Source organism: Tamandua tetradactyla, chromosome 11, assembly GCF_023851605.1.
Source record: "Tamandua tetradactyla isolate mTamTet1 chromosome 11, mTamTet1.pri, whole genome shotgun sequence".
Classification (NCBI taxonomy): Eukaryota; Metazoa; Chordata; class Mammalia; order Pilosa; family Myrmecophagidae; genus Tamandua; species Tamandua tetradactyla.
In genome coordinates this window covers 8542675-8568922 of record NC_135337.1, presented here as the reverse complement: position 1 = coordinate 8568922, position 26248 = coordinate 8542675, and the positions used below count along the sequence as shown (strand labels likewise).

The 26248-nt window shown below is 42.5% G+C and overlaps 1 long non-coding RNA gene across 2 annotated transcripts; it reads left to right on the top strand.

Annotated features, from left to right (window-relative positions):
- The first annotated feature begins 634 nt into the window (after positions 1 to 634).
- On the top strand, positions 635 to 5355 carry LOC143649376 (uncharacterized). Of its 2 annotated transcripts, none has more exons than XR_013158960.1 (3): positions 635 to 774; positions 1067 to 1167; positions 5082 to 5355. It is a non-coding gene; the product is annotated as an uncharacterized LOC143649376 (long non-coding RNA). The 2 variants fall into 2 exon arrangements; XR_013158959.1 differs by lacking the exon at positions 5082 to 5355 and adding an exon at positions 1413 to 1564.
- The last annotated feature ends 20893 nt before the right edge of the window (positions 5356 to 26248 follow it).

Sequence of the window (26248 nt, the reverse complement as noted above, 5' to 3'; positions counted from 1 at the left end):
CGCCTCCTACCTGACAGTGGATGTAATCAGCAACAGATGAGGTTCACATGCCATTGGCACATGTCCACAGCAATAGAACTAGGCACCTTCGCCTGGCCAAGCTGACACCTGAACCTAACTACCACAGTCACCATCAGCCCAAGCTTGCAAAACTATCTTCTATTGGGCCAACAAAAGCAACTTTTCTGAAACAACTTAATCAGTGCATAACAGGAAGCATGCAAATCACAAGCATGCAAATCAACATGAACCCCTGATAGTCACAGGGCAAAAATAACAATTACTATAATCCAGAGTCTCTGTAGAGGTAGCCAAACCTACCTCACCAATGTGTGACTCTTTCCTGAGCACAGTGTTTTAATCCCTGTAGTATGTACGTTCACTTTAATAAATCTTGCTGTTTGCCATCACTGTGTTTTCTCATCTTTGAATTCTTTCTCGTGGCAAGACTCTGAGCCTGGAGCAGGAGCTTGACTCTACCTGTCGGTGCTTCTGGTTACATGGCTGCTTGTGCTTCCTCACAGCATGATGGCTGGGTTCCAAGAGAACCAAGAGGGAGCTCTTTTATGACCTAGCCTCAGAAGTCACACAATGTCACCTCTGTCATAGTCATAGAGTCATAGCCCCTCCCAGATTCAACAAGAGGGAACACAGACCCCTCCCTACCTTTCCATGGGAGAAGTGCTGAAGTCATATTGTAAGAAGAGCATGTGGGATGGGAGATATCACTGTAGTCACTCTGGGAAAATACAGTCTGTCACAGTCACTTAGCTGGTAAATGACCTAGCCACACCGTATCAATACACTTTGTGGTTGTTGTTCGGCAATAATTGCTTGATTACAAATAATTACTGGATAATAAATCATGATTTATTTGGGAAAATGATCAACAATGACAGATCAAACTTTAGGTAGAAGTTTAAAATTCTTAACTCTTGGTATGAAAACTTGTCCAGTAAATCAATGATTGTGTAAGGAAATAACATTCAGAAGACAGTCAGATGACTTTGTGCACATTTTAGTCTTTGCAAATAGGTTTTCTAATGGTCTCTGGATGTTTCCCTAGAGATTGTCAAGGGTCTACTCCATATGCATGACCGTGATGGACCAGATATATCCATTTAACTCGGACTTCTCAACTTCGGCACTATTCACCTCTTGGGTCAGGTAGCTCTTTGTTGGGATGGTGTGTGCAGGGTGGGTGTGGCTGTGGCTATCCTGAGTGCTGTAGTATGTTTAGCACCATTTCTGGCCTCTACCCACTAGGTGCTGGGAATGCACGCCCCACCCCTGTCATGACAACCAAAAATGTCTTCAAACATTGCCAAATGTCCCCTGGGGGTGGGGGTGGGGGTGGGGGAGGGAGCAATATCATCCTCAGCAGAGAATCACTGTTCTACTCTAATACACAGGGTTGCAAACGATTCCCCCCAGATCCTTTCCCATTAAAAGGTTTGCATAACCGGGCTCCAGTGTGTTGGAGCAGCTAGAAGAAAAAACGAAAAATCGTGGAACTGTAACCCACACCAAACTTGAAAATCTGTCTACAACTACTTGTTAAGATGTATTTGGAAAATTATTGCTTTTTTGTATATAGGTTATAGCTCATAATAAAAAAAAATTAAAATTAAAAAAAACATTAAAATAAAAAAGAAAAGTTTGCATAACCCAATGCTGTAGGAATCACTGCAGTTCACACATTTTCATTCAAAATATTTAGTCTCTAGTAAACTCAGTCTTTTCCCTGTTAACATTTATCCTGAAGGGCAGAAACCCCTCCTCTACCACTAAAACTAGAGGGTTTAAATCAGCTGGAATAATTTAAGTGAGAGGAAGGAAGAGGATGTTAATGGATTGTCTCACCCTACTTGAGAAGGAGTGGGTGTGCGGTGGGGAGGGCAGCTGTGAGCCCTGGTGCACACGCTCTTCCATCACCGAGGCTTCACAACCTACCCCTCCTGCTTTCCCGGGAGAGGGTGTGAGAGGAAAATGAGTCTCTCCTAAGAAACAGTGTGGCGATTACTCTTGCATCCACATTTGCAGTTTACTGGGAGCGGAGAGTGTACATTGAGAAGAAGGTGTGAAAGCAAGGAATGGTTTCTGCCCCTGGGTGTTACGACACCTGGGTTGCAAGGTGTAGGACAGAGTACAGAATCACGGCAGGTCAGGCAGCAGAAGTCCCTCCAGCAGCTGTGCAGTTTGGCAAACTTTCCCTGGGCACTTAGTATGTGCCAGCAGGATGCAGGTGTTGAGTTCAAAGAAAGATGAGTCTCTATTTCTAAAGCGCTGCACCACTCCAACTGCAGTATATATGCTGTACACATCTGGAAAGCATAGACAACATTTCCACCTGGAGGTGACTACCACCGTGGACCTCCTTCCATGGGGTGGGGAGGTGTGGATTTGGGGATTTCTGCTTGTAGTTTCTCTCTCCCTTAGAGCCTTTGACTAGGATTCCTGTCCTTCCTAATAACCAACTACTGCATAGAAGAGGAGGTAATTTCACAGTTCCTCCCCAGTTCTCTAGTCTCTGAAAAACACAGACAAATATTTATGGAAAGTTGTTTCAAGTAGAAAAGAGGGGATGGAAGGGTTTCATTCCTCATTGCTTATATTCCTACTTCCACTGCCTACAGAGAGTAGGAACATGATGGGGAATAAGCTGCAGTGTCCTTGCAAAGCTGCTGCCAGGTCTTTGGGCACTGTTGGGTAGGAAATTATCTTGAGGCAGTGGTACCCTCCAAGAATACTGCCAGGTAAGCTATCCCAGTCACAGAAGAGGAAGGCTCACAGACCAAATTAAGATGTTCCAAAAGCATGATTTGTTAAATCCATTTAAAACTTAACAGCAAGAAGCAAGGGGAAAGAAATGAAGTAGGTTAACATATTAAATGAAGTAGGTTAACATATTTAGGATGGGATGCAAGTAGGGTAGAAGGACCAGACTACTTGGTTTCTGTACTGTGCAAAGTTAATATGCTCTGTCTAGTTCCCTGCTGCATCAGCTCTGCCTGCCAACGAGGGGTCTATGAGAACCAAAGTTGAAGTTGAACATGGGGTACAACAGATGGAGGTGCCTTGAGCCAACATGCAAATACTCTATCAGAGACATAGGGACAAGGACACCTGGCCAAAGGCTGCTGCTTGCTGATTAGCCCATTGCATGACTATAGGTTTTATCCATGTTTCTAGGGCAGAGAACACATGAGGCCAAAGTGGGACCAAAATGGGGGTCTTCCAGTTGGCTGATTTGGGAGTGATTTAGCTGTCAGCCTGGAGGTGGAATGATTCGTACCTTATTACTTGGTCTTTCCATCCCTTTCTGTCTACAAGGAACACTCTTCTTCAATCCATGCCTAACACGTTACTAGCTATCTATCTTTTTTTAATGTATCTGATGAGCTTTGTTCATAACTCACAAGCTATTTGCTTTCTAGCTCTACTTGAGACTTCTTGAGAAGTTCATCCATGCCATTTGTTTTTCTTATCTTCTATAGAAGAATTGAATGTTATCACATAATGCAGCAAATGAATTTTGAATCCTGTAGACTCAGAGGCACCTAGAAGCCAGGTTGAGGGGTGGGGGCAACCCACAGGGTGGACACTGCTCAGCATGATAATTGCTGAATCCACTGTGGACAGGGGTCCGTGCAGATTATGTTGCATTTAGAGCAATAGCTGTCTTCCTTATTATGGATCTAAGCCATTGCTGAAAAATACATCAGACTTCAGGGAAAGTATTTGCAGGAACTATGGTGTCCATCTGGGGAGAGGAAGAGGATGGATTCTAGGGCAAAACCAATCCTGTAGGTAGGGAAAGAGTTTCCCCAAAGCAGGGGGATGGAGCTTCTAATCTGCCCTATGGGCCACTGACTGAGGGAGGGAGGGACTGAGAATAGAAGATGAGAAAGTCTCAAGTCCCTTTGGGGCTTCCCTAGGCAAGGTCAAACTTTGATGATTTACTTTTCAATCAGAAGGGAAATCATATGAAATTGTGTTTCAGTTTGCTAAAGCTGCCAGGATACAATATACCAGAAATGGATTGGCTTTTACAAAGGAGATTTCTTATGTTACAAGGTCACAGTTCTAAGGCCGTGAAAATATCCAAATTAAGGCATCAAGAGAGAGATACGTTCTCTGAGGAAAGACTGCTGGCATCTGGGGTTCCTTTGTCACATGGAAAGGTGATATTTGCTGGTCTTTCTCTTCTGGATTCTGGCTTCAAAATGGGTCTTTCAGTTCTTGTGGGCCTTTCTTGCTTTTCTTGGGTGTTTTCTTTCTCTAAACTCTCTCCAAAATATTTCTGCTTTTTGTCCTCTCCTAACAGACTCCAGCAAAGACCCACCTTGGATAGGCTGGCTCACATCTCCGTGGAAACAGCCTAAGCAAAAGGTCCCACCCAAGAATAGGGGTCTGTCCCTACAGGGATGGATTAAAAGAATATAGGCTTTTCTGGGGTGCATAATAGATTCAAACCAGCAAAGTTTAACTTTTTCCCTCTGAGGTTGCAATTCCTATTACTCATCCCAACCCTTCAGGTAAGTCTAACACATCGAGTGCAGGCCATGTGGTTATGGTGGTCATGTGGAGCACTGAGGGGCTGGACAGGACAGCACAGGGGGGGCAGCCTGCCTCCAGTCCCTGCCCTTAGGGAGGCAGTGGGGAGCTTCCCATCAAAGGGGCCTCTGCCTCAGAAATCCAGAAACAGATGTTGTCAGCAGAGATGTGAATAGAGGAAGAAGTGTCTCAGGTGGACGATTTGGGTCTCAAGGGAGACGTAGGTCTTCATTCTCAGATATAGTGTGACCTTGAGCACATTAAGAATGCTTTCCCAGTCTCTCCTTAGGCTGGCTCCTTTTTTACCTCTGTAGTGGATTGAAGCTAGAAAAACATGTTCTTAAACTTAATGCATCCCTGTGGGTGTGAACCTGCTGTAAAGTAGGACTTTTGTGTGTGTGTGTGGGGGGGGGTGCACGGCCCAGGAATCAAACCCGGGTCTCCCTCAGTAAGCAGGACTTTTTGATGAGGCTGTTTCAATTAGGATGTGTCCCCACCTCAATCAGGATCTCTCTTAATCCTAGTTCTGCAGTCTATAAAAGGGAGTGCCTACGGGCAGAGGGAGAGAAAATTTTGGAAGCAAGAAGCTGAAAGCAACAAAACCCTGAAGAGAAGGGAGAGACCAAGAGATACCACTATGTGCCTTGCCACATGTCAAGCTAAGGATCTAGGATTCCTAGCAGCCAGCCCCAGACTGACAGTCTTCACAGAGAAAGCATCAGCTTCATGACGACTTGATTTGGACTTCTATTATAGACTTGAAATTATGAGTTAATACATTCCCATGGTTTAACTATCCCCTTGCATGATATCTGTTTGAGTGACCCAGAGAATGAAAATACCTTTCACCTTTTAGAACTTAGAAGGAACAGGAAAAAGAAAACCAAAACCAAAAACACATGCAAAAGCCAATAGTGGTTGGTTTTAGACTATAGAGAGGGTTAAGTGAGATTCATCTAGATATTTGAAGTAGGTCAAACTCAGCGGAGTTACCACTTGAGAGCTCATCTTCCCCTCTACTCTGCCATCATTAGTCCTGTCTCAGATGACACCGTCCTGCCTAGATCCCCTCCTCCTTCCTTCATTGCCCCCTATAATTGCTGGTTGCTCACCTATCTCCCCCACTGCATCCAGTTTACCTGAGGTCAAGGAACAGGACTTACCACTTAGCACAGCATTGAATACATAGTCAGCCCTCAAAAAATATTTACTGAATTAATGAATAAATAACTGCACTAGAATGAGTGTAAGAAGCAGCACCTAAGGCTGGGAGCCAAAGACAGAGTCCAAATGGCTGCAGGGTAAAGAACAAAGGAAAAAATATCCCTGTTGGAGATGGCTGAGATCACACAATGAGCCCAGTGAATGTCACAGGCATATATCTTGAGTTGGGGGCTCCCTGTATTAGAAAATAGCCATTTCTACATCATCTACAGAGGGGCTGACAATCTTATTGCACAACCAAATGTCAGATCTCAAATATTTGCATATCGTCTTGCCATGGAACATGTTTTCCCAACAGGAAAACCAGTGAAACTCCATTCTGCCCTGCACACTGTTGCCAGAGTGATATTCCCCAAACCTGCTCAAAACCTGCTTTTGGCTGCTCAAAAGCCACTAACAATGCCTCTTTACTCTATTGTGGTCACGTTTTTGAGACTCTGATGAAAGTCCCCGTCTTCTTTCCAGAAAAATATATGAAAATTTGCATATGATCATAGGGATAATGGTTGTAGCCCCCTCCACTTTGGTGGTCTCCCCATGCGGCTGATAAAACCCGTCCCCTGAGCCTGCCTTCCAGGCCCCCTTCCTTGCCCCTCTGCCCCTCCAGCTCCTCCTCCATTTCCTCTCTGGCACGACACAGTCCAGTCACTCGGCTCTCTTTCCCACGCCCCAAACACACCTTGTACTTTCCCATCTTTGAACTTGGAGTCAGAGATCCTGAAGCTCCTTTAAGGTGCCCTGAGGACAGGAGCTGCCCCCCTCCTACTCCCCTCCCCTCCCTCACCCACGCACAGTTGGGCAATAAACAGTGAGGCCACAGCCTTGGCCCCACCCACCTGCCTGCGATGGTAGACCCCACAGCTGGCTTCTGTCCTGGTGGTGTCTCTTGGCTGCTCTGACTGCCCTGTCTCTGGATTTGCATTTCCTGCTGCTTCTGATCCCCTAATGGCTCTGACTTTGGGAGTGTACTCACCTTTTTCATTACCATTAGTAAAATAAATACATCAGGCAGCTATTCTGTGGGACTGGGTGCTTTGGGAGACTGTAAAACTAGACCAGTTCTGGCCTCTGGGAGCTCAGTCTTAGGGGGCATCAGGCAATTGTACATGGAAATACCTCCATAGGCGAATTCAAGGGCACCCTGGGAGCCACAGAGAGAGATGACCAACCTTGACGTTTGCGTAAGTGTAGACCCTGAGATAGACACCTAAAGGACAGGTGTGGCGAGTGTTCCGAGGAGAGGAACGGTCTGCAAAACATTGTAGGCTGGGAGAAAGAGCAGGCAGGGTGATGTTCTGAGAACTGCAAGTAGTTTGGGATGTCTGGACTCTGGACTTCCTGCAGGGAGTGACAAGAAATGAGGCTGGAGAGATGAGGAGGGGCCACAGCAATGAAGGAAGGGCTCATGAGCCAGAGGACGAATGGAAGCCAGTGAAAGTTCCATGCATGGTGGAATCCACGGGTCTCTTCTCAGGCCCAGGTTGCCCTTCACTTGCTTCCTTCATCCTTGTCTTGTTCAAGGTCACCACGCCCCACTTTCTCCCTTGGGGCTTTTGGCCCACACAGCATTGGCAAATCGGATACAGTCCTCCTATCGCCTTGCTGCTCCTGAAGATAAACACACAACCCGTATTGTTTAAAGGGTTGGGTTTTCTTGTTTTGTTTTGTTTTGTTCTTAACTGCTAACCCCTATAAGGAGCAAGAAAAAGGATACTAAAAAAAACCCTAAGGTATGAGTGGAACAAAGCTTCCAGCACCTTCTACTCACAGTCCTTACCTTTATTCATTTTTTTCTTAAAAGTTTTATTTTGAGTTGATTGCAAATTTGTAGGACAGTTACAAAAACAATACAAAGCCCATGCAGAGACTTCTAACATACCCACCCACCTCTGATACCCAGATCCATCCATTTTAAATTTTTGCCATATATGTAAAATAATTCTTTCTTTCTATCATCTATCTATCTATATCTATCCTACTTTCTAAACATTTTAATGTCCACTGTATACATCATGCTCCTTGAACACTTAATATTGCCATGTACATTTCCTACGAACAAGGGTATTCACTTCTGTAACCACCTTAACTGCAGTTATCAAGATAAAGAAATTTAACATTGATATATATTTCAATTTTTCAAGTGTCCCAAGAATGTTCATTGAAGCCTTTTCTCCTCTCTTCTTAGATCTTCTCAGCATCATATACTGCATTTAATTGTCACTGACTCTTCATTTTTTTTTTTTTTTTTGCATGGGCAAGTATCTGGAATTGAACCCAGATCTGCAGCATGGCAGGCGAGAACTCTGCCTGCTGAGTCATGGTGGCCTGCCCCCTTTCCTCATTTATTTATTTATTTGTTTTTATTTTTGGTCACTGTCTCTTTTTTTTTTTTTAATTTTTTTAAATTTTATATTTTTAAATACCAAAAAACACAAAGCAAATGCAAACTGTCACTGTCTTTAAAAAAAAAAATTCGGAAGCATATATAGAGCCTAAACTTGCCCATTTCAACCACTCCCAAGCATTTAATCCAATGGGATTAATCACATTCGCAACGTCGCACTATCTTCATCACCATTCATTACCAGAATTTTCCCATCATCCCAAGCAGAAACCCTAAATTTGCTATGTATAAACTCTCCATTCCCGTTCTCCCCACTGCTGGTAACCTGGACTCTGCTTTCTATCTCTATGCATTGACATATTCTGGCTATTTCACCTAAGTGCAATCACACACTATCTGTCCCTATTTCACTCTACGTGATAGCCTTCAGGGTTCAGCTGTGTAGTGGCATGTATCTGAACTTCATCCCTTTTTAAGGTTGAGTCATTTTCCGTTGCATGTATAGACCATATTTTGTTTATCTATTCGTATGATGATGGACATTTGGGTCGCTTCCATCTTTTGGCTTCTGTAAATAATGCTGCTGTGATCATTGTACAAATATTTGTCTGAGTTCCTGCTTTCGATTCTTTTAGGTTTATCTAGAAGCGGTATTGCTGGGTCATGTGGTAGTTCTATGTTTAGCTTTTTGAGGCACTGCCAAATTGTTCTCCCTAGCGGCTGCATCATTTTACATTCTCTCCAATCCTACAGTTATTTTTTACTCCCTTGGTTTAAAAAGCTCTACCTTCTATTTCATTTCTTGGGGCAAGCTTAATCAAAACCTTTATTCTGGTAGTTCACTCTCCCACACACTTTAGACTAGTGGCTCATAAGTGTTTCTGACCACTAACAATAGAAAGAAATACATTTTACAGTAGTCTCAGCAGATACACCACACACACACACACACACACACACACACACGTGCTTATGCATGCACACACAAACAAAACAAATTTCTCAAAACAAAACTACCGTTTTTACAAATGATGCTCTCTAATATTTTCTATTCTAGTCCAATCACTATCTTTCTCTCTTTTTTGTATGCTGGTCAGAATCTATTAAATTGATTTCAATATCCACTAGTTGGTTGGAATCTGCAGTTTGAAAAACACTGCTTAGCAGAAGTACATTCTGAGACCTTCCCTGATAGCATCTTTTTCCAGCCAAGACAATCTCGATGAAGCGAAAAGTGCCCCAACCTTAAAGGGTTTTGAGGACCCCAGATCTGGGGTTTCTTAGGGTTCAGCCAGCTTAGAAATATTCCCCTTTGGCCGTCACCTCAAATGATATAGGATTCTAAAGAGGTATTATGTCTGGGGTTATTCCACCCACAATCTGCTGGTGAGTGAGAATGGTATAGGAAAAACGAGCAGGTTGCATCATTTCTGCATAATTCAATGGCAATAATAATGCCAATGGCTACTGAGGTTGACCAGATACTCTCTGTGCCGGGATTTAAGTACTTTATGTCACTCAGTGCTCACCACTACTGTGAGTTCAACATTATCCCCATTTTACAGACGGTAAAAGGGAGGCACAGAGCACCTGGCAGGAAGACTGTGCTGGTAAGTGACCAAGCCTAGATTAGCCTGGGTTTGCTGGATGACAGAGCCTGGGTCTTGACAAGCCTGAGGGTTCTGGGTGGGCCCACTCATTTAAAGGGCCTGGGAAGACCTGTTGCCTCTAATTTCATGTGGACTGTGGTATGTTCCCCACGTTCACTCTGGGATTGGGGTCCATGTTTGGTTCTCAGAGGGTTCACAAAGCCTTGAAATGAATCAAGACTTCTAATGTATGCTTTTCCCACTAACTTTTCAAGGCTATCTTTGACCCTCCCCCACCCCCTGCACCTCTGACTAAGCTAAAGGATCTGAATGTAAATATATTTGCTCTGTTGTGATAAATTTCAATTGTGTGTTCAGAACAATAAGAGAGATTGTTCATAGATCCCCACAGGACAGGAAGTTCACGTGGGAAGAAGATGCACGCAAGTGAAGTGAGTGGGAGATGGGGAAGAGCCTGCTCAGAAAAGGGGGTGGTGGTTGGATAGAATGGCCCCCCAGTCCATCAGTGAGGGGCTGTTCTAGATTGGATACCTCAGAGCCCTGCCGATGCCTTGAGGCTCTTCTTTCCTTCCCTAAATATTTAACTAGAGCTGTTTCCGCCTTTTGTTTGGGAAGAAAGAAGACTGTGCCTGCTGCTTAAAAAAAGGAGTGAAGAGGACACTAGGCAACCCCCAACTGAGGGACATTCTACAAAACACCTGACTGATACTCCTCAAAACTGTCAAGGTCACCTTAAAAAAGGATCATCTGAGAAACTGTCACAGTCAAGTGGAGCCCAAGGAAACATGATGGCCAAATGTAATATGGTATCCGGGATGGGATCCTGGGATGGGAGAAGGACAGTGGGTAAAAATCATGGAAATGTGAGTAACATAAGGACTTCAGTAGTAATAAGGTATCAATATTGGCTGATTAATTGAGACAAATGTATATTACTAGTGTAAGATGCTAAGAGAAGGAGAAACCGGGTATAGAATATTCGAAAATTCTTGGTACTATCTTTGCAACTTTTCTGTAAATCGAAATCTATTCTAAAATTAAAAGTTTATTTTAAAGAGGAGGGAGAGCTATTGCTGACTCGTTGATCCCCAAGATCCTTCTCAGCTCTATTAATTTCTTGAGCAGTTTGTAAAGTTGGTCTGGGCTGGGGGTTGCAGTGGGAGGTGGGGATTTCCAAGGGCTCTGAGCAGGGAATGCAGGAATGTGAGTAGCACCTGAGTGCCAAGGAGCTGCAGTGGAGTACGATTTCAACTTGAACTTGGGGGCCTGCCCTTGGTATCTAACCAGAAAGGAGGGTGTGCTCAATAACTGAGGCTGAGCATTACAGAGCCATAGATATGACACTCACTGTCTTAGTTTCCTGGTGCTATAAAGATACCACACAATGGTGTGGCTTGACAGGAGGAATTGATTGACTCAAAGTTCGGGAGGTTAGAAGTTCAAAATCAAGGCGTCAGGCCATGCTTTCTCCCTGAAGTCTGTAGCCTTCTGTTGCTGACTTGCCACAGTCCTTGGGGTCTTTGGCTTGCATCTCTGTACTCCCATTACATCACAACGTCCTTCACTTCTTGTGTCCGCTCTTCCACTTTCCTCTGACTTCCAGCTTCTCCCTGTGGCCTTCTATGATTTCCTGAGTCCAAATTCCTTCTGTTTATTAAGGCCCCCAGTAATACAGATTATGATCCACCCTGATTAACTGGGTCACACCTAAGTAGGATTTTAGAAAACCCTATTTACCAAGTCCACACCTTAATTGATAATACATCTCCAAAGTGTGCTATTTACAACGGGTTCATATGCACAGGAATGCAGATTAAGATTAAGAACACGCCTTTTGTTGGCGTTGCAAAATCCAATCTACCTACACACTTCCAGCTCCTTCTTCCCTCTTGCCACTGAATGTCAACAGTGCCTCAAAAGCAACTTGTCCAAAGCTGAGCTCAGGGCTCACCCCCAGCCCCTCAGTCCCCATACCTGCCACCCTCTCTGTGCCCTGCTAATGGCACCACCCTTCTCTGGTCACCTGGGTGGTGACCCAGGTAATCATCCTCAGTGTCTTCCTCTTTCTCACCTCTACATGTTTGGTCATAACATCCAGTGGATTCCCTCTCTCCAGGCATCTCTGGTCCTCTCCGTCCTCGCTGTTACTCTCTTAGCTCAGCTCCTCCCACTGGGCTGTTGCAATAATATCCAGTGAGTGTCCAGTCTCCAACCTTTCTAAACCACTCTTAAAAAAAAAAAAAAAGCAGGCGGGTGCGAGGGTCATTCAGGGGTAGAGTCTTCGCCCGCCATGCGGGAGACCCAAGTTCGATTCTTGGCCCATGCACTTCTGAAACAAACAAGCAAACGAACAAAAAACCAAACAAAAATAAAAAAAAATTCAACAAATGGTGCTGCAATAAGGGGATACTCACATGGGAACAAAGTGAAATCTGACCCTGCCATACAGCATACAAAAGAGAAAAAAAAGTTATGGTGAAAGATTTCCGACATATCAAAAAGTACACATATTAGTGCAACAAACCCACGACCAATGGTAAGTAACAAAACGCTGTTGATAAAATCAATGCCTCTATGTGCCTCGGCCTGACTCATTCCCTACCCTCCAACCTATGCCTTTCCTATTTTTATCTTATTTCTTTTTATCTTTTTTCTTCGCAGGGAGACCTATGTTGATTACTCAATTTAACATTGCAATCCATTTCCCCTCCACACAGTACTCCTGACCTCTTTTACCCCTGTTCTTTTTTCTTTCTTTCCGTAGTGTTTTATCACTTTTTAACATGCTAAGCAATTCATTCATTTATTTATTACGTGTATCTTTTCTCTTCTGACGTCCTCCACCAGAATGTATGCCCAATGTTACTTTTGTTTGTTTTATTTATTGACAAATCCTGAGAGCCTAGAATCACTCCTCCTGGCACCTAGTGGGGACTCAAGATTTTTAAAATTATTTTTTAAATTCAATTTTTGTGTTCATTATGACTTCCAAGACCATGCTAACTTGAGGTTATATTGATTTTGCTTTCTCACTTTGAAGTTTCACCATTAAATACGCCATTTACTTCAATATTTCAAAAGAGATGGCTTTTATCAGGTTAAAGGAGCTCTTCTCTATTTTTAGTTTGCCAAGAGTTGTGTCATAAAAAAAAAAACAACCTTGGAATTTTTATTGACTGTTTTCTCTGTACCAGCTGAGATGATCAGGTAGTTTTCCTCCTTTAATCTGTTATTGTGGGGTTTTGTTGAAATAGATATCCTTGCATTCCTGGGGTAACATTGCAGGGTTTTAATCAGGTGATTAACATGATCTAACTGACATTTCAAAAAGCTCACTCTGGCTGTTGTGTTTCACTTGTGAAGTGAAAGCAGGAAGAGTAGCCAGGAGGCTTTTGCTAATAATCCAGATCAGAGATGACGGTAAAAGTAAAAAAAAAAAAAAAAAGGTTAAAAAAATGGAGCTAATGGGAGGCTAATGAATACACTTTGGAGATGGGAGTGAGAGATTTCACAGCTAGGCTAGATGTAGCAGAAGAGGCAAAGGCAAAAATCAAGGATGACCATGAGGTTTTTAGCTTGAACAACCAGGAAGTCCCACTTATTGGAGAACATAGTGAGAATTGAATCAGGCAGGGCAGGAATCTAGAGGGCTGTTTTAAATATGTCAGGACGTGGATGCCTGTTAGACACCCAAGTGGAGATATCAAGGAGGCAGTTGGATATTTGAGTGTGCAGCTCGGGGGTGAGTCTGAGCTGAAGATACAGATTAGGGATTCACCAAGCATAAAAATGATACTTAAAGCAAGGCCATGAATAGGTCACTGTTCTAGTTTGCTAGCTGCTGGAATGCAATATACCAGAAACTCAATGCTTTTAAAAAGGGGGATTTAATAAGTTGCCATTTAATAGTTTTCAAGCCATGGAAATGTCCCAATTAAAGCAAGTCTATAGAAATGTCCAATCTAAGGCATCCAGGGAAAGATACCTTGGTTCAGGAAGGTTGATGAAGTTCAGGGTTTCTCCCTCATATGGAAAGACATGTGGTGAACACGGCATCATCTTTTAGCTTTCTCTCCTGGCTTCTTGTGTCATAAAGCTCCCCGGGAGGCGTTTTCTTTCTTCATTTCTAAAGGCTGCTGGCTGGTGGACTCTCTGCTTCTGGTGCTATATCGTTCTGCTCTCTCAGAATCTCTCCCATTCTCCAAAATGTTTCCTCTTTTATAGGATCTGGGTAAACTAATCAAAACCCACCTGAGACCCACGTCTCCACCTAATCCAATTTAACAGCCACTCTTGAATTGAGTCATATCTCCAGGAAGATGATCTGATTAAAGTTTCCAACATAGAGTGCCTAATAGGGATTAGAAGAAACAGCTGCTTTTACGGAATGGGATTAGTATTAAAACATGGCTTTTCTAGGGTACATACATCCTTTCAAACCGGTGCAGTCACCAAGGGGTTGGAGAGAGAAGATGAGGGCCCTGGCTCAAGCCCAGTGCATTTCAGCACCTTTAGGCTGTGGGGAAAGCTAGCAAAGGAAATGGGAAAAGAGGGTTGGGAGATGGGAGAAGAACCCAGAGGCGAGGATAGTTGAGCAGGAATGGCCAACTCTGCCAACGCTGCTGAAAGCTAGAGCGAGATGAGTGCAGATAAGATCTGGTGGTTACCAACAGACTTTTATTGAATAAATACATTTCCAAATTTTCTTATTTTGTGCACATAGGTACATGAAAGAAGCCCCAAGAACCATCTACACATAACACTGAATAAGTCAACCATGCCTTCAGCCCTCTATATGATTTTCTGTGGGTGGGAAGGGTTTTTTTTTTTAAATGCCTCCTCCTCAAAGGAGCATCTTCCAGATTTGTCTCTGGGTCAATGGCTCACAACGTTTTTGTAGCTGTGACGCACCACGTTTATTTGATTTTGCTATCTCCTAAACTTGACTCACAGAACTATAAATACACCAGTTTCCACACATATTGGGCTCACTGTATGTGGAAAGCAATGTAAAGATCTGTGAAGTTCACAGAGAGGAGCATTGCCCCATCTCTGCCCTGAAGGTTCATTTAGAAAATTAAACTGAATTTAAATGACCTTCATTTAGGTGGTTTCATGGCACACCCTTTGAGATAACATTTACAAATAGCATCAGGAATCCTTGCTGTAAGATGTCAAAACACTTGCTGGCAGGGGTTCAAGGTATGCACGCCGGTTACCAGGGCCCAGAGAAGACAGCTTAGCCTGCAACTGGGTGGCATTCAAGCTTAAAGTTTCTGCTTTTGGGATTTATGTTTGGTGGAGAAAGTGGTGAGGACCTCCTCTCAGCAAGCTCATTTAGCTGCTGCAATTTCAACAAGCCCTCCCTTTCTTAAACAACCAGGATGATTTTCAACAAAGGTAATTTTCTGCTTCTCTGGTTCAATTCAATTCATCTTTTTAAAAGCAATTAGTATCCCTTTAGAGTTCTTTTATGCCCGACTAATTGCACCTTAGTTCAGGAGCTTCTCTCTTTCCATTTAGGCAACCACAGTAATACCTAATTAAAGTCCAGGCCAGACAAAAATGCACACTTTGGACAATATAGTTTCTTTAGCTTCCTAAGTATTTACATTTCCACCAATAGAGAAAGAGAGGAAGATTCCATTTTTGTTTTAAGGCATACCAGAGATGGGTATATTTCTCATTAACTGAGCGTCAGTGGAATTGGAAATTAGCACAGCTAGAAGACTTAAATACGCATTAAGAGAAATCCCACTACTCATTTGAAACTAGTTGGTAAGCCTATAAAATATCAGAAACACCACGGAGCTTTCATTTTTCCTTTGTAAACCAACCCCACTTGTTTACTTCAGCCCAGTAAGGCAGTCTGGTTGCACCAACAGATTGACCAGATTTTTTTACATGGCAAAGGGCTTTAGAAGAGTTCCAGGTATTATGGAAAAATAACTGGCCCCAGCATGCTCTTTGTTTCCAGAAGGGAGACCCGTTGAAAGAGAATCATAGAATTTTACAGCACAAATCATCTTAGAATAGAGTCACCCATGATTTTATAAACCAATAGGCTTGTGGATGGCAAAGAAGGATTTGAAAAAGTCACTGATTTTATTCCCAGCCCATAGGTCTTTCCACTAGCACTGTGACTCTTGACTTTGGCATAACTTGGCATAACCTGGGGAGTTAAAAAAAAACCTTCCCCAGAGTTACACATTGAATTGGTCTGGGGAGTGGCCACTGCATAGAGATTTTAAGATAGTAGTGGAGGGAGGGGAAAAAGCAACTGAGTTGACAGGCACATACTAGTTATTTACAAGGTATTTATTTTAATCCATTTGATCTCATCTACCATTGGCATGAATACTTAATTTAAAAGAGACGCTTATTGAAACTCAACCCCCAGACTTCCTTTTTGATTTACAACATATAGCATTCTTTTCTTCTTTCAGTGGAGAGGGTCTGGAACAGATTTCTGTTTGGCTCTCAGACTGGTGTATTCATTTGGTAAACAGAGAATGGCCTTGCAGAAATGTAGATGTTGTGGGAGCCAAAAGAGTAATCTCATCTCCTAGGAAACAATTAGGATTCCTGAGTGGAAAACTCCCATAAAAAAAAGTTATGCAGCACTCTGCAGTGGCACATTCTACTTTGCAGAGTTAGCCTGGAACTTTCCATTGAACAGGTAAGGGAGGTAGGCTCTGTGCCGTTTGGGTGGAAGTTGGGCAGCAGTTTGATGCTAACAAAGAGGAGAGGAGATGTGGTGACCACCCAAATCCAATTCTATGATGCAACCTGCTGCAGGCAGAAACAAAAAGAAACATGATGTATTGATTTTGGCAATGGTTCCCATTACTTTTTATGTCAGAAGCCAGCCAAGTTGAAAACTATTGGTGGCCGAGCTCTAAAGTTTAATGGGGAGCCAGTGGCACCAGCAAGCCTCTTGCTTCAATTCTGTCATCTTGACTCTGTTTAGGGAATCTAGCTCCTTGACAGAAAAGATGGTAGAATCCTAAAACCCAAGCCCTAGCTTCCTAACCATTCTCAATATTTCCAAGTAAACCATTCACCTAAAGAAATTGAAAGTTTCCTCTGTTCACCTGAGTGGTGAGAAATGAAAAGAAACTCCCTTAACCTGCCCAACTGGTTTTAAGACTTGAAACTTGTCCAACACTTTTATATAATATATAATCCAGGACACAAGTTCCAGCTCCACTTGCCTCTATTTACAGTAACACCCCAAATCTCACAACACACATCATCTCCCCAGATAGACTTGCCTCTTTTGATCAAATCCTAAGGATTTTTAGTGTTGCACATTTGCCTTCAGGATCTATAGGGAAGCAAATAATTTTAAGAGAAACATTTGGTAGTAAAAGACAATAGGGAAGAGTGCCTAAGTGAATGACAATCACAGAAATAGCCAATTAACTGGTAAATCCCTGTTGTCTGCAAGCTGAATCGGGAAAGAGTATGGAAGGAGGGAAAGCAGCTGCAGCCCAATTAAATTCAGAAGCTCAGGTGCCCCGGGAGGATTCTGACTTCTGGTTTACCTAAACAGAAATGCTTTTTTTTGAGCTCTTAGAGGGCTTTTGTACAGAAGCATGGGCTCTGATGCTTTTCTACTTTATTATCGTTGGCAACTAAGCTAAAATATGCATATATGCAAACTGAGAGGATGGAAGGGTCACAAGCTTCAGAAAATATACTTTCTTTGGCACCTGGGTAGAAGAGGGAAGGCGACTGCTTGACCCTGCAACAAGCCAGACTAAAGAAACTATGCGCTTGCATAGGCTGGCAGCTGGAAGAAAAAAAATTAGAGTCGGCACTGACTTAGGAAGCCTTTGAGAATCCAAAGGATCCTTCAATCAACGAGTTTGGAGAATCTAGAGCACCCTGATAAGAAGTGAGCTCTAACAGAAATGATATTATACAACCCCAGAAGCAGCACATCCTGGGCAGACCCATGAGTTACATCTCTTTGTCTAGTCTGAGCATACTTGATCTTTCCCATATTTTTTCCAGATGTAAAGAATTTGCCAACTTCAGTTCTTGATTGATATATGGTCTCCATTTTAAGTCAAGAAATACCTTTTCAGGGCTTGCTCCTTACCTAGAGAGCGGAGTCTCTTCATGTATGGTCCAGGGCTATCTGAAATCACCAGGGCTGGCTGCTTGTTTAAAAGGCCTCTTTCACCCTTATCCCTGATCAAGAATCAAAATCTCCCTGGTGAGCAAAAACTTTTTTTAAAAACTTCTTTTTTTATTACTTGTCATGAACATATTTAAACAAACATAGCATTAGAGAGAGTATTGTAATAGATCTCCACGTACCCATCATTTAGCTTCAGTAACTATCAACATTGTTATCTTTTTCAATCCCCTCCATTTATACCACTTTTTTGAAGAAGGGAAGGCTAGAATGTTTTAAAGTGAATCCCACATATCTTATCCTTTCACCCATCAATCTTCAGTACGTTTCTCTAACAGATAAGGTATTTTAAGGAGTTTTTAAAAACATAATCCTAACGCTGTAGTCATGGACACATTCAGCAACTTTAGCCACATTCAACAAACAATAGTTTTTTAGGATTATTGAATTCCCTGTTCCCATTCAGTTCTCCATAGTAGTTTCTTTTTGCATTTGGTTGGTTCAAATCAGGATCTAAAAAGATCCTCCCATTGTGCTTGGTTGATATGTCTCTTTTTGGGTGAAAGGGAAATTATGGGTTCATGGGTTTCTATATATTTGCCGGGTTTTCATCCATTTCAGCTATCAGTTTTTCACATTCAAACTTTGTGAAATTTTGCCCCATCTTTGGCCAATGGATGACCCTTCGAGTTGGCTCTTCTGTCCTTTTGACATGACCCCAGCATTTCAATATCATTTTCATGCTTTCAGGCATAACAAGATGTTGCATACTCATTTACCCTAGACCTATAATTAGACATTTCTCCAAGGAACCTTGATTCTTTTTATAGGAAATGGTAATTAAAGATTAAATTCTGGGCTCTAGAGGTGCACATTATGACTGGGGATCATTAATTGGGACATTTTCAGTGGATAGAGCTAGGAAATAGATGCTTTTTAGAAGAAGAAAAAGTATAATAAAGAGTTTATACTGATATTCCAATTCAAATAAAAAATTATAGGTTTTAACTTCATTTCTTTGGTTTTATATTGTTTCTTTTTTCTCTTACACCGAAAAGCTTGGTTCTTAATAACACTAGCATAGTCATGTATTTTTTTCTTTCTCATATGTAAATATAAAATTTGGTATTGTGTGTGTATGTGTGTATGTAATAATAGCAATACTATTATTAAAGGAAATTGAAGATTTCTTTGTGTGTGTATGTTTTCATGTCACTTAAAATAGTTCTTCTTTGTATGTTTATAGAGTAAACTTGATACGCAACTTGGTTGGTATTATTTTGTATATATATATTCATATCTTTTTATATGTTTTGTTATCTTTTAAATAAACTTTTTATTTTAGACTGGTGTTAGATTTATAAAAAAACTGCAAAGATAGTACAGTTTCCATAGATCCCACACCTAGTGGGATCAACTTACAATAGCATCCTACATTTGTCACAATTACCAATATTTATGCATTGTTATGACCGAAAGTCCATGCTTTATTCATATTTCCTTAGTTTTTACCTTCTGTCCTTTTTTTTTTTTGTTCCAGGATCCCAACCAGGAAACCACGTTTTATTTGGATTTCATGACTCATTAGACTCTTGGCTATGATCATTTCTCAAGCATCCCTAGTTTTTGATGACCTTGACAGTTTTGAGGATTACTGGTAGGCATTTTGTAGAATGTCCCCAATTGGGATTTGACTGATGTTTTTCTTTTTCTCATGATTAAACCAGGGTTTTGTGTTTTGGGTACTATGCCGTTTTGAGATTATTGTGTTCCCCAGAAAAGCCATGTCCTTTAATACTCATTCGGTACTACTCAGTGGAATCTTTTGGATTGTTTCCATGGAGATATGACCAGCCCAATTGTGGGTGGTAACTTTTGATGAGATGGTTTCCATGGAGATGTGTGTCCACCCATTCAAGGTGGTGCTGCTTACTGGAGCCCTTTGAGAGGGAACCATTTTGGAAAAAGCTGACAGCAACCAGAGCCATTAGAACAGACAGAGCCCCAGGGAAGCCATTGAAGGGACAGCTAGCAGATCTTGCCATGTGCCTTTCCAGCTAAGAGAGAAAATCTGAATGTCATGGGCCTCCTTGAACCAAAGTATCTTTCCGTGGATGCCTTAGATTGGTTACTTGGATAGCCTTGCCTAAATTTGGACATTTTCATGGCCTTAGAGCTATAAACTAGTGACTTAATAAATTCCCTGTTTTAAAAGTTGTCCCAGGGCAGTGCAACGATGGCTCAGTGGCAGAATTCTTGCCTGCCATGCTGGAGACCCAGGTTCGATTCCTGGTGCCTGCCCATGCAAAAAGAAAAAAGAAAAAAAAAAGAAGTCATTCCATTTCAAGTATATCACATTCTGGCAGCTTGAAACTAGAACGGGACAAAGACCACAGAGGTAAAGGTGCCATGTATATCACATCACATCAAGGGTGCATACTGTCAACATGAGATCACTGTTGATCAGTTGATCACCTGACTGAGGTAGTATTTGTTAGGTTTCTTTTCTGCAATATTACTCACTTTTCATCCTTCCTATATTGCACTCTTTGGAAGGAAGTCACTTTGTGCAGCTCACACTTAAAGAATAGGGAGTTACGCTCCTCCTCCTTGAAGATGGAGTATTTATATAAGTTATTTGGAATTATTTTGCACTGGAGATTTTTCTGTTCTCCCCATTTATTTATTTGATAATTAATTTTTACTTGTGTGGACTCATGGAAATTCATACTTTGGATTATAATCCAATTCTACTTTATTTTACTGCTCAAATTGTTCCACCTTTGGCCAGTGGGAGGTCTTAATTGGTTCTTATGTCCCTCTGGCATACACCCACCCACCTACCCCAGCCCGCTTTTTGGAGTACTTTCTGAGCTCCAGGCTTACCTTGTATATTTCCTGTCCAGTCCCAGAATCAGCCATTTCTCCAAGGATCTCTGGTTCCATTTGTTAGAAAATGTATTAGAAACCAAGATCTGGGTGCTAGGTGTCCTCGTTGCTTCTGGGGCCTCATTGCTTCTGGGCTTTCTCAGCTGACAGAGCAAGAAAATATATACATACACATATCTATAAATATTTCTACGCATAACCATCTGTATCTATATAAAACTAAACATGAATTTATACTGATTCTACAAACTTATTACTATATGAATTATTGAGGCCTCCTCCCCTTGCTTATCTGTGAGAAACCTTGTTTTTTTTTAAATTGAAGAAGTTGTAGCTTTACAGAAAAATCATGCAGAAAACAAAGGGAAACGTTTTATTTAACTGTTCAATTCCAATATATAGGTATAGCTGTTTTAGTTTGCTCTTAATGTTTTCCTTTGGTTTAATTTTGTTTTGAATTGTATAAAATACATGTTTCCAAAGTTAAAACTATCAAGCAAAACATTCAGGGAACTCTATCGTCATCCCGGTTTCCTCCCCATTGTTTTTTCCCTTCCCTTACAGATAATGATTTTTATTAGTTTATTCTTCCATTGTTTTCTTTTGAAAGCCTAAACAAATTTGTATGAATAGTTATACCACCCCCCCCCTTCCGGCATAAATGGTAGCATATCATAGACAGTCTTCTTCACCTTGTTTTGTTCATTTAATAATAGATCCTGGAGGTCATCCGAAGAAGTCTGTAGTGAAATTTCCTCATTCCTGCATAGCACTGTGTTATATGAACAGCCCCTAATTATTCACCACCAGGCCTCTATTGATCGATATTAGGGTTTTTTTTTCCCCTTCAATCTTTTGCTTTTATAGATAGTGCTGCAAAGAATAGCTTTGAACATAGAGCATTTTGGAATTTTGCCAGTGTATCCTTGGGACAGATTCCTAGAAGTGGGTTTACTGGGTCAAAAGGAATGTACATGTAATATTGTTAGACACTGCCAAATTTGCTTCTAAAAGGGTTGTATCATTCTGCCTTCCCATCAGCAAAGTCTGAGGGGGCCTCTTTTCCCCAGAGACTTACCATTAGAATATGTTGTCAAACTTTTGGATTTTTGCCTGATAGGTGATATAATTTTACTTCATATTTTTGTTATCATAGTGAGGTCCAACATTGTTTTATGTATAAGCATCATTTATACTTCTTATTACAGGAACCGTCGAGTCATATCTTTCATGCACTAAATGTTTTAGAGCCACTGCCCAGGAGGATACACGAAAAGCATGGAACATGGCCTTTATCCGCAAAGAAACTTACAGGCGCTTATCCAAATAGCATGCCCAAAGGGGCAGTAGAGAAATGAGCAGCACAAGTTCAAGTTTTAAAATCCTTGACATGGATTAAATGCTTTGGGAGTCCAGAGAATACAGATCCTGTGAAATAATTAGGGAAAGCTTCGCAGAGCAGGAGGAGTGTGAGCTGGGATTTTAAGGATTTCTGAAATGCCACAAGCAGAGGAGAGGAGGGCAGGGGATATGCCAAAGTAGGTGAAAGAAAATGTGACATAGGGAGAGGACGCTTAGCTGTTAGGATGTGGGCTCTGGAGTCAGAGTGCCTGAGTAACAGCCACAGGGTCACCATTTATTACCTGCTTTCAGACCCCTCAGCTGTAAAACGGGAGTAATAATAATTTCTACACAAAAGGTTGCTGTGAGGATTAAAGGATCTAAATGCCCAATAAATACTAGGTGCCATGACAAAGCAACAGCGGACATCTGACTGAAGTCACATGCTCTCTTTGGAATTGTGTGAGACCTGTTGAAAAACAGAGAAGACAAGGAATAGAGGAAATTTGTGTCCATATTTGGGAGTTTTGAGCCGATCTAAAAAGCAAGAGAGAGGCACTGAAAGGAGCTCTTAAAGCAAGGGCGTGAAAAAGTGAAAATTTCTTCCAACCACGCGCAACTAGAAAGCTAAGCAAACATGACTTTGGATGTGATCAGAAAGAGACTTTATTCTGGTCTTTCTACTGGTTTAATTTCCTAGCTGCTAAAGTGAATGCTGTGGGTTGGCTTAAACGATAGGAATTTATTGACTCCTGGTTCTGAGGCTAAAAGAAGTTCCAGATTGAGGCGTCAGCATTGGATGCTTTCTCCCCAAAGACTGGCATTCTGAGTCTGGCTGCTGGCCATGCTGGCCCTTGGCTTTACCATCACGTGGCAGAGCACAGGGCGGGCTTGTCCCTTTTCCTTCCCGGGTTCCACTGACTTCCAGCTGGTGGCTGCGCCACCCCCACCCCGGCTTCTCCTTCCAGGTCCAGTTCCCCTTGCTTATAAGCCTTCAGCCAAACTGGATTAAGGTCCATCCTCACTCGGTTTGGACACACCTCAACTCATAACATCTGAAACCCTGTTACAAATGGGCTCCCACCCGCAGGCCCAGGGGTTGGGACCTGAAGATGTCTTTGGGGGTGGTGGGGGGGCATGATTTAATCTCTAATATCCACTATCCCTTTAAAATTGGGCAAGTTCTTTCCCTGCTCATCGCCAGTGTCTCTTTACGTTTTAATCACAGATTTAAGTCAATGATCATTAATGCACAGGATCAGGTAATAATCAGAATTTCAAAGTTAAACCTTATCCGGTTTTCCAACTACGTCTTTCTGCAGTTGGGAAGGAGAAGGCGGCGGGGGAGTGGGTATAGCTTCCCTTTCCCTTTTTCTCACTGCTTTCACCTCTCCTCACCCTTCTAGCTAACTGTGACTTCTGGCCTCCCGATGGTTGAAGGGAAGAAAGTTCTTATTTGATGAGTTCTATCATAAGATGGCTGCAGACTTTGGGGACCTGTTTTTTTTTTAATTTAAAATTTTAAATATATTTTTTATTATTTTCTGTTTCTAACTTTTGTTGTTGCTGCTGTTGTTGTATTATTTATTTATTTCCTTGAGAATCTGTTTTAAAGCTGACTTTATCCTGGGATTTTTTTTAATGGGTTCCTGGGAGGCTTTTGGGGGACTATTCAACAGTATTTCCCGCCATATAGGTGATATAATACCCTCTGAATAACTCCCCCTTCAGCTCCAGTTTTCAGCAGCCCCCTCCACACAGACTTCCAGGGGGTTCTCTTGGCAGAATTTAAAATGGCCATCTTACTTGCATGACAGATACTCCCGTATTATTTGCTCCCACAAACTCTGTGCATGCAGGCTGTCCAGTACAGCCACTGCTCTTTCACTGTGGCCATTAGAACAACAGCCTGTCCACCTATGCCTTTTAGACTTTTTAGACTTTCTAGGCAGGAGTCAGACACCAGTCTATGACACCTCTGCACCCTCCCCCCCCCCCCCCGCCCCAACCAACAGCTGCAAGCTCTTCAAACGATCTGGCTGACTTGAGATGAAGGGACCAGTGTCCCTACCTCTCCCACTTGGAGAAATGGGGTTCACAACCAGATCACACATTGCACAAATTTCTCCATCTCCGATCTCGGTGCTTTTTCATTATAGATGTGAGTGAAGGGTTTAAGGATCGTTTTTGCCACTGACTTGGAAATTTTTGCCTGGTAGTGTTTGAAAAATGTAGCACCTATTATGTTCTTGCCTTAGCAAAACAGATAGAAGGGTCTAACTCTAGCACCCTATTACATGTATTTCCCTCACACAGAGCACAGTGCTAATCTCAGGGGTGACTACTTGAACCTCCACGATGAGGGGCCAAGGGAAGAAGAAAGAGCTACAGCTGAAAACAAAGAGTACAGTGGTCAGAGAAGCAGAAAGAGAATGATGGGCAAATTAAGAGCAAGAGTTCCAAATGGGAGGTGGAGGCAAAATCAGGGCAAAATAAGGAAGAAGAGTGTGCAGGTTATGCGTGCACACGTGTGTGTGGGCACATCCACCACCTAAAACAACAAGTAGAGGGCAGAAATCATGGGTGACCTTGAAAGGAAATTTCAATAACATGAGGGCATAAAAAAACATATGGCAAGAGAGTAAGGAAGGAATAAGTAGTGAGAATATAGGGTGCACAGCAAACGAAGAAAGCAGCACACGTTTCCACATAGGAAGAGAAGAGACCTGGGAAAACCAAGTGCAACAGCTGCATCACAAGGCATTTTGTGGTTTAAAATCTATGCATTTTTCAGAAGAGCAGGAAGGAGAGTGAATTTCAGTATGAGAGATTCTTCAGGAAATGGTAGAGGACGAGGTCCAGAATTGAGGTAAGTTACTTTCCCACCAGGACTCTGCCATTTGTCCTTCCAAAACCCTTCTCTGTTCCTGTCTCAAGGCAGCAGTCTTTCCTGTTCTACTGAAAGATGTTTCAAGCCTTCCTTTTTCTCCTCAGATACGCTTCCCCAGCCACCTCTCGTCGGTAGCAGATGTCTTGGCGTCACACTTCACGGAAGGAATTGAAGGCGTTGGACTCTTCCCTCTCAGTTCACTCCTTCCCACCTCATGCACACCCGGGCTCACCCCTCACATCACTCGAGCTCATATCGCTCCTGCCACTTCCTCTTTCTCAGCAATGAAGTTCATGCCTCTGTCACTGTCTTCATTTTGGGGCTGTCTGATCCCTCTGGCAACAAGATGGAATATTAATGAGTTAAGACATTAATGAGATAGAAATAAAATAAGTCCCACCATCTCAAAAAACAAAAAAAAGGCCTTTAAAATTTTAAATCGGATCATATCATCCCCCCACTGCTTGCATCTAGGCTGGTAGCTGGCCTCTTTGGTCTGATGAGAAAGCCCTGGTTGATCTGCCCGCTGGCTCTATGTCCAGCCTCATCTCCCACTGCCTTCCCACTTGCCCGCAATGCGGCAGCCACACCAGCTTTCCTGCATTTCCTCCAGTGTCAAGCTTATTCCAGCCTGAGGGCCTTAGCACCTAATGTTTCCTCTGCTTGGTGTGCTGACACCCACATCTTCCCTCTATTCGGGTCTCTGCTCAAACGTCACCTCAGAGGAGCAGGGCCAGCTACCCAACTTGTAGGGTGCAGTGCAAAATGGTAAGGCAGAGCCCCTTATTCAAAATACAGTGGGGAAAGGGGGCATTTTTCTTTCTTTTGTGGTCTCTCTCGACTCTCATGGTGGTTTTTATTTACTATTTAATGGATGCTCTTGGGGTACGTACAGATCCTCTTCGGTGCCCCGCGCTGTGATCTGGCACACAAGGTACGTGCACCTGACCCCAACTCTCTCCGTGCTCGTTCTCAGGTCTCTGCTGGGACAGAGGGTGGCAGCAGTTTCTGAGTAGGGTTGGGGGGCGAGCAGCCAAGAGTCATCCATCCAGAGAGGTGGTGGGAGATGGGAGACCACATATGAGCTGAAGCTTAAAGCCCCTGGCACGTGCTCTGTTGCCCCATCGGACCTCCCTTACAAAACACTCATTCAAAGACGGCATTATTAAAAATTTAAGATAGTGACAGCAGAGCGTTAAACCCCATGCACAGGGCTACCTTCTGAGGGTGGGGCCCTGTGCGACTGC